Raw genomic sequence first — 13,526 nt, 5'->3', positions numbered from 1 at the left:
AACTAATGAACATTTATTTAATCCTTCACGACACAAGGATCATGACTTGACCGGTTGCCAGCTCAGAGGTTTAACACGTGTATGTAGAATGAATGTTGAATGTATAGTGAATAATAATATACTAATAGACATTCTATTAGTAATATCTGTCATATCTATGTCAACACCCGGCAGGACATTATATAGAGTAGAAAATATTGGGGTTATACGGGAGGACTATTATATTAGGTATCATGTCATTCCACCATATGCAGTAGACATAGAAGGGAATATAGTTAGTACCACATTAGAAGAGTGTAGGATAGAGGCTACCGCAATAGTATGCACACCCAATGTGTGAGACAGGTGAAGCTAAGTGGATTTAAAGCAGCAGCAAACTGTACAATGGAAACTATATGGGCTGCAAAAGAACCGACCCATGTTGCATACACGGGGAATGGGAGATATTCTATCACCACGTGGCAGCAGAAGATCCAATATGGGAACAACCGGATATGCCCCATCCATAATCATTCAGTGTACCCACACCCACAGGCGCCAACAAGGGTAGGGAAAGTGGAACTGGTTGAATTATACAAGAGAGGAGCGGCTACTATTCAGGTCAAGGAAAGCCTTAAGGATAATCTGACAGTATTTGAACCAGTTGTCCTATGAAATTCCCTTATTACCCGAGCACCTAACCGCGATTCGGAGTCAGGCTCAGCAGATATACAGGACTTACTATAAACTGCAGCAACAGGTTAGAGCCTTAAAAGAGGATATCGAGCAAATAGGTTCCTCCACATGGTGGTGGTGGTGGAACTGGGGCTCAAATGTACAAATACACTTGTGGATTCAGATTATCTCCCATGCCTTAGTGATACTTCATCTGATATTGATTATCTATCTAACAGCCTTGATTCATCGCACCCGGAAGTCACAAAAAGGTGGCACTGGGGGAGTTTTCGCAGGTGGAGAAGGAATTTAGTAAGCCTGAGGCCTGAATTGAAGGGCCAGATGATACAGATGGTCTGACGGTACCTTTTACAACCCAAAGCTGGATGACTGGCCAGCATCAATGGGCGGTGATGTGTAAAGGGACGGACAGTACCACTGTCGTTGGCTACCTTGGGCTAGGCCAAGGGCCAAAAGGGGGGACTGTTAGGGGTAATATAGGAGTACAGTAATTATTAGGGGGAATATAGGGGTACAGTAAGAACTTATTGAAATATTAAAATCTCCAAGCACATTGGCAGTTAAAGGTTACCAGATGAACCTTGCACAACCTTAAGGCCTGCAAACAAGTGAAAGGCCTTGAAGCTGGACTGTAGTCAGAGGATGGCAATAACAACTAAGATTAAGTGTGATCTTCAACAGATAGGGGAAGAACAGATGATATGGTCCGTTTGTCAAAGTGACCACAACAGGTGATCAGTGAGGACAAGCACTGGAGTGGGTGCAGAGGAGATTCACCAGGATGTTGCCTGGGATGAAACATTTAAGTTATGGAGAGAGGTTGGATAAACTTGGGTTGTTTTCGTTGAAGCAGAGAAGACTGAGGGGCGACCTGATTGAGGTGTACAAGATTATGAGGGGCATGGACAGGGTGGATAGGGAGCAGCTGTTTCCCTTAGTTGAAGGGTCAGTCACAAGGGGACATAAGTTCAAGGTGAGGGGCAGGAGGTTTAGGGGGATGTGAGGAAAACTTTTTTACCCAGAGGGTGGTGACGGTCTGGAATGCGCTGCCTGGGAGGGTGGTGGAGGTGGGTTGCCTCACATCCTTTAAAAAGTACCTGGATGAGCACTTGGCACATCATAACATTCAAGGCTATGGGCCAAGTGCTGGTAAATGGGATTAGGAAGGTAGGTTGGGTGTTTCTCACATGTCGGTGCAGATTCGATGGGCCGAAGGGCCTCTTCTGCACTGTGTGATTCTGTGATTCATATTCCAGATTTTTTTTCATTAATCAATTTAATTTATTAATTAAATTCAAAGAGTGGTTGACTCTTTACTGCCATCTGAAATGGCCTGGCCACTCAGTTCAAGGGCAATGATGGATGGGCAACAAATGCTGACTTTGCCAGTGACACCCAGATCTCATGAAAACAAAAATGGTCAGCATCTGGAAATGAAAAGGTTCCAAAAACGTATATGGCAACTATCGTGGAATAAGTCTTTTCTTAATCACAGGAATGATCCGCACGAGGGTCCTATTAAACCATCTACTAAGCAGCCTTGTAGATGATGTCCTCTGGAATCACAGTGTGGTTTTAGAGCTAATCTTGGGGCAGCTAATATGATGTTTATAGTAGAAGATGAGTGCTGAGAGCAACATCAGTATCTATATATGCTGTTCATAGGCCTAACTAAAGCTTTTGACAGTGAGTCAACCTGGTCTACGGCCCTTGCTCTCCGAGCTAGGATGTCCCAACCAGTTTGTTATAATCCTGCACCAACTGAATGATGGCATTGTTGGATGTGTTTGTGCCTGACGTGAGATATTTTACGCCTTTGTGGTAACCAGTGGTGTAAAGCAAGGATGTGTCATGTCTCCCAACTCTTCAATCTTATCTTTGCTGCAATTCTTAAGGAAGTGACCAGAGATATGGGAACTGACCAGAGATATGCCTGCAGGCATCAACATTAGGTTCCATTCAGGGAAGCTCGTCAATTTCTCCAGATCGTGTGCCTCCACCAAATTTGCAGAGGCAGTAATCAGACAACTTCTGTGTGTAGATGGCTGCGCTCCAGCTCTCCACGACAAGGAGAGATCCAAACTGTGGAGAACAGATGCAAGTGCAGCCAAAAAGCTTGGTTTCCAAGCAGTGTCTCTAAGACCCAGGTTATGTTTCAATCAGCACCAGGCACATGCTATGCAGCGCCAGACATAACCATTGATGGCACCAGGCTCGAGATAGTAAAACAAATCCTCATACATTGGTACTGTCTTCTCTGGAGATGCCACTATTGATGAAGATATCCATACACTCATCCAGAAAGCAATTCCTGCCTATGGCCGAGTGTGATTGTGCCTGGATGCAATGTGGCATTAAGCTGAAGACTAAAATCAAACTCTACCAGGCCATTGTCCTTACTGTCCTACTGTATGGTACAGAATCCTGGGTCTGCTACAGACATCACATCAAATCTCTAAAGTACTTCCACCAATGATACCCAAGTCCTGTCAGGAGAATTTGATGGCAGGACAAAATAACAAAGAATGAGGTCCTCCAACAGTGCTGGGCTCAACAGCATGGAGACCACCCTCTAGAAAATTCAGCTTAGAAGGGCAGTCCATCTCTCCCACCTGAATGATTCCCCAAGCAGATCTTCTATGGGAGGCTGTCTTGGGGCAAACAGTACCAAAAGGGATCAACACAAATGATACAAGGTCATCCGAAAAAACAGCTTTACAAACTTCTGCAGCGCAGACCACCTTTCTTGGGAAAAGATTGCAGCCAATAGGTCCATGTGGAAGCCCAAAGCACTAAAATTTGGTTCGGCAGGTTTCAAGGACCATGTCCTCCAAGCTCACAAAATCCGACATGCCCAGGTGAAGCTCAGGGTGGCACAGCTGTAGAAATTACCCCAAGCACCAAGGACAACAACATGAACTGCCAGTTCTGCGGATGTCCCTGCCAATGGATTCTTCAGGCATGAGAGAACCCACAGAAGATGAAGTCGCTTAGAGATTGGACATACTCGAACAACCAGGAGTCTACCACCAATAACTTAAATTATATTCCAGGTTTTTAACCAGATGTTACGGGATTGCATTCCAGAGCTTGTATATTTTTCTGTGAAAACTGCGAACTCAACACCTTGAGGACAATTATTTTCCGTAAATGTTTTTATTTCATGCGTTATTGCGAAGATCTGATCCCAATCGCAAAAGGCTGATGGCAGTGGATGCCGCCATGTCCCCATGGCACCAAATCCTGCAGCAGCTGGCAGATGCGACCGACCAGTTCCCTCGACATGCACAGTCTTCGGTGACACTGGTTCTCAGTCATCTGCAGGAATGACAAGTGCCGTCTACAGACCCTGGGTCGAGAGAAACACCTGCCAGCGACCACTCGACGCGAATCTTCAGCTGCGTGTGCAGCAAGCCCTGCCACCCCTTCACCTTGAGGGAGGTGCTCCTCCTTTAGCCAAGCCAGCTCTCTTCTTCTTCTTCTCTGCTTCCTGTAAGCTATGAGGCAAACTGCTAAATCACCAGGCTCCATGATCCTGATGTTTTCCTCCTGCCAGGATCAAAGAGAGTGATGCACGAATTAGCACATGTGGCCTAAGGACCTCTGTTAAGGAAGTCTGAAGGCCCCTGCGTGCATGCAGGAGGGTGCAGGCCGCTACTGGGATGGCCAGTGTGTAGTCTCTCATTGGCTGTCCGAAACCCCAACCATCTTCGCTGCACTCCACCTGACCGATTGGCGGCAGCTTCACCCACTGGACGGCATGCTGTGCCCTCAGCTCAGGCACAGGCATTCTCCTAACCTGTACTGCAAGGCTGCGCTGTTAGATTGAGCCATGATCGGTGGTCTAAACCTTAATAAAGACATTGCAAAAGGCTGTGAGCACCTACACCACTGACTGCACCATGGCTGCCCTTTACAAAGGTGTCCAATCAGCCAAATGCTCTGCTACCCCCTAAAACGTACATTCATTTGCAGTCTATGCCTGATGGGTAGAAAGATTTGGGGCATCTGGTGGCACTTTCATGCTTTTGTGTTGCTTGAGTGGACAGAAAAGCTTCAGAGGCCCGACTACAAACATGTAACGGAGCTGCAGCCGAGCAGTCTCAGCTGTGAAAGAAAACTCACTTTTGACAAGCTTTTCCAAGTGTGTGGCCGCTTCCCTCGCACCCCCTCCTCCTGCCCGCACCACCACCACCTCCCCCCACCACCACCTCCCCCAACCCCCGGCATGTGCTCGTGTACATGCTTCAGTCTGTGCTGCCTTGCAACCCCACCCTGGTCTGACCCGCACTGAAGCCCTTGCCCTGGCACTGGACCGAAGCCCTTGCTCTGGCACTAGACCGAAGCCAGCTGGGATAAAGCGACTTGCCTGTGCCTCCGTGACTGCGTAGCGCCTCTTCCTTGATGTCCTTTGGGCGATACTCACGAGCGCTGCGCTAGGTTGTGTGCACTCGCCTTCAAGTTCCCCTCGAAGTTCAGCTCGCCAGCTGCACACCTATTAAAGGCAGTGGTGAAGCATGCCGTTCTGAAGCCATGCTCATGTGGGTGGTTAATTTGATGTTGGTGGGGGGGGCTGATTCTGGCGAGCGGGGCTTATAATGAGATACTAAAGTATTGAAATTAGTTTCCCGACGTTCGTTAACAGCTGACGCAGCCCGCCATTGACGGGTGGAGCGGACGATAACAAACTGGATTCACGATGGCGTAAAACCGATTTCTGGCCTTCTCACCATATGGTTCCCCGCTCCCCACCCCAACCACCCCCCCCCTCACCTGCCATGATGCCCAATGCCAACAGGAGCAGAAAATTCCAGCCAATGTTCCATTGGAGGGCGAACCAGTATTGTATAAAGGTTCACCATAATTTCTTTACTTTTGTACTCTATGCCTCAATTTATAAAGCGCAGGATCCTGTATGATGCTCACTCAGCCAATTATGTATCCAGACTGTCACTGTCCCTTTTACGCATCCGACATGTCTACGCATGATTCTCACGGAGCGTCCATGGGTCCTACAACCTTAGCAGGTCTCAGATCCCTGATGTCTTTCAGGGTCCAGAGAGGCTGCAGGGTTGGCTCCTGAGGGACAAGGGCCACCCTCTGAGGATGTGGTAAATGACGGTCGTGTGGTGGTGGCCTCAGACTGCAGCAGAGCGACAGTAAATCGAGGCTCGACTTTAGTGGAGCAAACGATAGGCACATTGAAAATGAGCTTCCAGTGCCTCGAAGGGTCCGTTGAGGCACCTCAGGGGGTCGCGCATCATTGTCGCTTGCTGCGCATTCCACAACCTGGGGCTGGGGTGGGGGGAGAGCACCTGGCTGAAAAGGAGATGGAAGAGCTGCACATTTCCTCCGACGAGGACACGTTGAAGGGGATAACAGTGATGAGGTCCTCAAAGGCAAAGTTGCCAGTGATGAGGCCATCGCACTGGCCAAATGAGGCAGGTGTACTCGGGAGACCCTCATAGCTACAAGATTCATAGGTTGATGACGAGATGCAGTGAGGACAGTCCTGACATCCCCACCTTGCATCTGTGAATGTTTGACTCCTGTGTGGCTGATGGTAGTGCACATACCCTCAGTGCTCAGACTCATGTCATGGAGACGCATCGGAGGCCCCAATAGTCACTAGAATCCAGGATGATGATGACATGCAGCGAGGACACACGTTTTCACACAGCCTCTGTGGATGTCTGACTCTGGTCTGGCTGAGGGCAGCTCGCTTGTGATCACGGTCATATCATGGAGATGCAGGCGTGAAACTTTAAATTTCACATGATCCTTTGTCAGCCTTTAAAACCAGTCCCCTTCAGGGTCAAACCGTCATTGGTCACAGATGCTGAAGAGATGGGGGGCAGCCCCACCTCAAAGGTGCTGAGAGCACACAAAGAGAATGACCTAACTCTGTGATGCCTGCCCATGACATTCTGGCAGCAATGACCAGCACCATCGAGGTGTAGGCATCAGTAATGCGTCCAGTGAGTGTGAAGCTGGACCATCACATTGATCTGAAGATTACACACTGCACACGGAAGAAGCCCTGGACTGAGACACCTGCCTTTATCTTGTGCAGGAACCAATGTTTCACATCTGAGTGACATGAACGCTGCTCATCATAACAAGGAGCTATAGGCAAGGAGATATTCTTGGGTATTTATTTACAATAGTGAACATTAAGTACAAGAGATTAACACCCGTGCCCAGGCTGTGTAGCTTTATCTTCTTAAACTTCCTAACCCTGCCGCTACATCTTGGTGCTCCCCAGACATGCACAGTGGAGGTGGAGGCAGCCTGCTTACTGTTACGCCCTGTAATGACCTTGGCATGTGTCCTCTGGAGACCTGGAGGGTCCAGGCCTGCTTGCAGGGTCCTGCTGTGTGCCAGTGGCACGCTCCTTGGCCTGTGGAGCTGGAGCTGCTGGGGTCACAGGAAGAGGGGATTCGGATGGGCCGGACACTCCTGAGTCATCTGAGTTGATGGCACCTGCTGATCCTCCTCCCTATGGGTGCCCAAGGGCCCCTGGCTGACCCCCTGAGAAGAAGGGAAAGCTGGAGTGAGATCAAGCTGCCCTGCAGCCTTCTTGCGTTGACACTGTTGGGGGCCAACTATGGCGTCAGCAATGGAGTTCAGTCCGTGTAGAAATGCAGGACCGATGTCCTGGACAAAGGTCTCCATGGTGGCTGCCATCCAACCAGTGTTGACCTTGGTGCATTGCCATGGCGCGCTATCACCTCAGGCTGATTGCAAACAGACTCCTCCATCGTGCCTTGCAATCTGAGGAGTGCAGCGGACATCCCTTCCTAATGTTCTCGATCTTGCCTTTGCAGCTGAGGTATGACTAAGCCCAGAGGCTCCTCATGTGACTCAGACTCAGCAGATTTAGGGCCTCCAGCAGTCTTCTGAGTGCTGGACATCTGGGAAGTCCCTGCAACCGCCTCCTGTGGATCAGACAGTGCGATGTGCTCACCAGGTTGTGACACCAAAGCTACTCTAGAATTAGGTCCCGCCAAGGCATGTGTCTCTGTGCTGGTGGAGGGTGTGGGTGAGCGCTGTGACGAGTCTTTAATTAGGGTGTCATCAGATTCTTCTTCCGAGGTATCTTCGGGGCTTGAGTCGAGGACCTGGCTGGTAGATCCCCTTGGCTGCTTCCCAGATGTGCCTGCGAAAGCGTGGAGAGCTGATTAGTGCATGGCAGGGGACTGCAGAATGGGGGAACTCACTCACAGCACGGTTCCCTGATGGATGTTGCACTGCTGGATCCTCAGTTGGTTGAGCACCGTCAACTTTACTGTCAGCACAGGAATGGTCCAGATCATCACCAATCAGCTGCATGACTCTATTTTCAGAGTCCGTGAGGACCTTGATGTCGGGCATTCCTCCACCAGTCTGCGAACTCTTGCTTTTGTGCCAGCTTATCCTGCATGAATACAGATGGAGAGGATGTAAGCAGGGCACCTGCCAGTTCAGGATGCCTGGCATGTGTTGGTGGTGAGATGAGGACACGATCCGCAGGGCAGATGAAGATGTGTGAGAGAGTGAATAGTGATGTCCCTTGAACAGGCAGTGAGTGAGATCCCTGCAGATGTGCGATGGGTTTGTGAGTGTGTGAGTTGAGAGTGATGAGAAGAGCGATTTATCCTGGCGGAACGGAGGAGATCCTCTTTTGGCACTGGGTGGCTGTCCTCTTTTGCAGGGTGTTGGCACTGACCACTGCTGCCACCACCTTCCATGCTGGATTGGTGACCTTGCTTGCTGGTTTTTGCACAGATCAGGGGTAGAGGACTTCATGGCTGGCCTCCACTATGTCCAGTAGGTGTCCGAGGTAGGCATTGCTAAATTTGGGGCCAGCATGTTTTCTCCCTTTGGCAGCCATGACTTTTCAGCAGCTTCTGATCCCTGAGGGAGTGCTAGCTCTGTGCAGGGGCGCTCTTTAAGTATGGCGCCTGGATTACTGAAGGCCTGAGGTGACAGAGCGGCGTGCGAGTCAGAGGGCGCCGCACCAGCGATCTGGTGTGTTTCCTGTGGTTGCATTATTAGTGAGGCAGGACTCTCCCAGAATGGGATGATATAGCACGAAAACCCGCCACTGTGGCTGGCAGGTAAAACAACACTTTCCATTTTTGCTACCGCACTTAGTGCAATTCTGGGATGATTCCGCCCATTGTGCTCAACCTTGGGCACCACATTTTAGGAAGGATGTGAAGGTGTTAGAGAGGGTGCAGAAATTATTCATGACGTTTCCAGAGATGAGAGGCTTAGTTATGTGGATGGCTTGGTGAAGCTGGGACTCTTTTCCTTATAAAAGAGATTAAGAGGAGATTTGATAGATGTTCAAAATCATGAGGGGTTCTGGACAGGGTAGTAAGGGAGAAATGGTTCCCATTGGTGGATAGTCGAGAATCAGAGGGCACTGATTTAAGGTGATTGTCAACAAATCTAGCGGTGACCTGCACTGCAAGAATTCACCATGGCTCCTTAGACAGCACCTCCAAACTCACCACCACTACAATCTAGAAGGACAAGGGCAGCAAATAGATGGGAACACCACCACCTAGAAGTTCCCCTCCAAGCCACTCACCATCCTGACTTGGAAATATATCGCCGTTCCTTCATTGTCACTGGGTCAAAATCCTGGAACTCTCTCCCTAACAGCACTGTGGGTGTACCTACACCACATGGACTGCAGCAGTTCAAGAAGGCAGCTCACCATCACCTTCTCAAGGGCAACTAGAGATGGGCAATAAATGCTGGCCTAGCCAGAGAAGCCCACATCCCATGAATGAATAAAAAAAAAATGAAGTGAGTTGTTAGGATCCAGAATCCATTGCCTGAGTGTGTGGTGAGGTTTAATAGTAGATTTCAAAAGGGAATTGGATAGTTAACTGAAGAGAAAAGATTTGCAGGCTACGGGGGAAAAGTGGGGCGAGTGGGACTAGCTGGTGTTCTCATGCACAGAGCTGGCATGGGCATGACAGGCTAAATGGCCTCCTTCTGTGGCATAATCATTTTATAATTCTATAAGCAGTTGGAACAATATTTGAGTACGTTCATTTGAATTTAGGTTTGTCCTGTGTTCATTATCCATCTGCATAACTCATTATTGAGTTCCTGACTGGCTGGACTAATTGGAACTACTCAGAGAAGAGTATGGGTGGCTCTCAGTTCTCCAGGTGCCTTGGCCCATAATCCTCTCTCGCTCAATGTTGCCAGGTTTTTTTAAAGTTTGTTCCTGGGGGCGGTGGAAAGGCTTTGGGCAATTGGGAGGTGAGTTACTCACCGAGGAATTCCCAACTTCTGCCCTGTTTTTGTGGCCACACTATTCATATCGTTGGTCCAGTTCAGCTTCTGGTCAATGGTAATCCCAGCACGTTGATGGTGAGCGATTGAGTGATAGTGCTATTGAATGTCAAGGGGAGATTGCTAGATTCTCTCTTATTGTTATGATCCCAGCTGAAGTTAATACTGGACAAGTCAGATTCCGGGGTGAAACCTGGCTGATAGATCTTAACTTTATTTTTTTTTTAGAAAGCGTGGAGGAAAGTTACTGAACAAATTCACAGGAGCTTACTGATTAACTTTTAACATAAACAATAAAACACTTATTAAACAAGGAAAAATGAACTATATTATACCAGACAAAAACGTTGGAAAGATCTCAATACAAACACAAGAAAACGATTCAAACTCACCCTATTCCTTTTATCCCAGCAATAGCTTTACGGACACAAAACCCAGTGAAGCTTTACCACAATCTTAACACCAAGGCTTCTTGCTTGGGCTGGCCCAATTGCAAGCGGTTTTCTTCTGGTGGATTTCTGAGTATTAACTAGATGCTTTTTTCCCAGCTGGTATCTCTCCGAGACAACCAAAACCGCACTTAAAACTCACTATGACTTCAACTGCAGAACAAACACCCAAGTCTCCTAATCTCAGTTCCCCAGAAGCCTTGCAGGATTTCTTATCAGAGACCTTAGAACTCCTGTCTTCACTCTCTGATATACACACTCTGAACTTCCTTTCTGTCTTTCCTTGTGTCTGTGTGTGTCAGTGGACCCCTGTCACTAGGCAACAGCAGTTTTTTTCTACTTTGTGTTTTTTCTCAATATCACTAAATTACTAACCCCTTTGTAACCCATCTTTTCACTTCAAGGCTCGTAAAACCTCATTAAAAATGTGTGTATACAAACAAATCCAGAAAACCTGACCTTTTTGCTAAGAGGCCAAACAGACTTCCCGACACCAAACTCACAAAAAAAATAAATGAATCTAAACCATATTCCACCTTTTTCAATCCGCAAATATAAATATAAATTAATCTTAAAGTTATACATCGTTCCTGACACTTATCAAGACTGTCATTGCCTAGCACTTGTGTGGTGCCAATGTTGCTCGTCAGCCTAAGCCTGAATGTTATCCAGGTCTTAGTGCATGCAGGCACAGGCTGTTTCAGTATCTAGGATATGCAAATAGTATTGAACATGGTACTTTACAATATTCAGCAAACGTCCACCATTCTGACCTTATGGAGGGAAGGTCATTGGTAAAGCAGCTGAAGATGGTTGGGCCGAGGACACTACAGTGAGGATTTCCAGCAATAATATCCTAGGGATTTGTCCAGTTCCACATAAACATGGCTGACACTTGAGTGCCCCTCTAAAGTCTCCTAGCAAGAGAGGTTCAAGAAGATCTACTGCCACTTTCTCAGGACAACTACAAATGGGCAATAAATGCTGGCCTCGCCAGTGACACTCACATCCCATATGCGATCACCTCATTGTCACCAAAGAGCTTGAGAGTCCATATTTCTTCAGCGAGTCTTGCAACTCTTCCCTGAACTGCCTCCACAGCCTCGATGTCTCCTTTGTGTATCAGTAACAGGACACACTGCCAGTGGTTGTCTACTCAGAGCTGCACACTATTTGAGCATGGCTTCTTCTGAGTTGTTCGGTTAGGGCAATATAATTAATGGTTATTCCAAAGAGAAAAGCAAGAATTTGCATTGAATTGGCAACTTTCATGACCTTACAGCATCCCAAATCCCCTTTACAACTAATTAAGTACTTGTTAAGTGTAGTTATTGTTACCTAGGAAATGTGCTAGCCAATTTGCACACAGCAATCTCCCACAAGTATTACCAGATAACTTGCTTCTGTTTTCAAAAGGTGCTATAGGAACTGTTATGCCATGATGAACTCCGCTGCTCCTCTTTGAATTAGTGCCATGGAACCTTTCTCATCCACCTGAGAGGGCAGAGGTGGTTTTAGTTTAATGTCTTATCTGAAAAACAGCACCTCTGAGAGTGCAGCATTCCCTCGATACTGCTTGCACTCAGGTGTCAGCCTGGATTTAGTTGCTGAAGCCTCTGAACTGTGGCTGAACCCACAACTTTCCCACTGACCACAGCTGACAGAAAAATCAAGGCTTAGGCCGGGACTTTGCGGCCCTGCCATGATGGGACCCATTGGGAGACGTGGCGGCCCAGCCAAAAGTTCGACTTTCGGCAGGACCGGATGATCCCAACCTCACACTTATTTAGTGCCTTTCATATCCCCAGGTTATCCCAAAGCCTGTCACAATCAATGAATATGTGTGTATATTTCACCATACAGTATTATACTGCCCTGATGGAGAACATTCTGGTTATTTTGTCAATCAACTTAAATCTACATCCTCCGGTTACTGACCCTCTGCCACTGGAAACAGTTTCTCCTTATTTGATCTATCAAAATCCTTCATGATTTTGGAAACATCTATCAAATCTCCTCTTAATCTTCTCTGCTCTAAGGAGACCAATTCTAGCTTCAACAGTCCCTCCACATAATTGAAGTCCATCATCCATTTCAGTAATTCTTGACTGTGCCCTCTCCACAGCCTTTACATCCTTCTGCAAGTGTGGTGCCCGGAATTGGAGACACTACTCTAGTTCAGGCCTAACCAGTGACTTATAAAGATTTACAATACTTCCTTGCTTTTGCAACCTATATATATATATATATATATATATTTAAAAATCCCAGGATCCTGTGTTTCTTAAAAGCTTTATTGGATAATTTGTCAACCGTAGAATGGAAAGATTTACATCACAGGAGGCCATTTGGCACATTGTGTATGGGCTGGAAGATAACAAGCTATCCAACCTGATCCCACTTTCCAGTTCTTGGTCCTTCGCTCTGTAGGTTACGGCACCTCAAGCACATGTCCAAGTGATGAGGGTATCCGTCTCCACCACTCTTACAGGTGGTGACATGCAGACCCCATCACCCAGTGTCTGCCCCTGTTAATGTCGATCCATCTGCATTTATTCCAATATCTTCCCCTGTCTATGTCAATCCAAAACAAAAAATAAAAATACCTGGAAAAACTCAGCAGGTCTGGCAGCATCTGTGGAGAGGAACACAGTTAACGTTTCGAGTCCGTATGACTCTTGAACAGAACTAAGTAAAAAGAGAAAAGAGGTGAAATATAAGCTGGTTTAAGGGGGGTGGGGTACAGCTGGATAGAAGGCCAGTGATAGGTGGAGATAGCCAAAAGATGTCATAGACAAAGGACAGAGAGGTGTTGAAGGTGGTGATATTATCTAAGGAATGTGCTAATTAAGGGTAGAAAGCAGGACAAGCAAGGTACAGATAGCCCTAGTGGGGGTGAAGGGGAGGGATTGAAATAGACTAAAAGGTAGAGATAAAACAATGGATGGAAATACATTTAAAAACAATGGAAATAGGTGGGAAAAGAAAAATCTGTATAAATTGTTGGAAAAAAAAGGGGGGATCGGAAAGGGGGTGCGGATGGAGGACAGATTTCATGATCTGAAGTTGTTGAACTCAATATTCAGTCCGGAAGGCTGTAAAGTG

At 47.3% G+C, this 13,526-nt stretch overlaps 1 long non-coding RNA gene across 1 annotated transcript in view; it reads right to left on the bottom strand.

The window, feature by feature from the left end:
- Positions 1 to 10,582, bottom strand: part of LOC121289182 — a 35,930-nt gene extending 25,348 nt beyond the window's left edge. The window contains exon 1 of the long non-coding RNA XR_005945500.1: positions 10,365 to 10,582. This is a non-coding gene — a long non-coding RNA (uncharacterized LOC121289182). The remainder of the gene's footprint in view (positions 1 to 10,364) is intronic.
- Positions 10,583 to 13,526: the final 2,944 nt, after the last annotated feature.

The sequence above is a fragment of the Carcharodon carcharias genome, chromosome 2 (assembly GCF_017639515.1).
Source record: "Carcharodon carcharias isolate sCarCar2 chromosome 2, sCarCar2.pri, whole genome shotgun sequence".
NCBI classification, from domain to species: domain Eukaryota; kingdom Metazoa; phylum Chordata; class Chondrichthyes; order Lamniformes; family Lamnidae; genus Carcharodon; species Carcharodon carcharias.
This window is presented reverse-complemented; position numbering and strand designations above follow the sequence as displayed.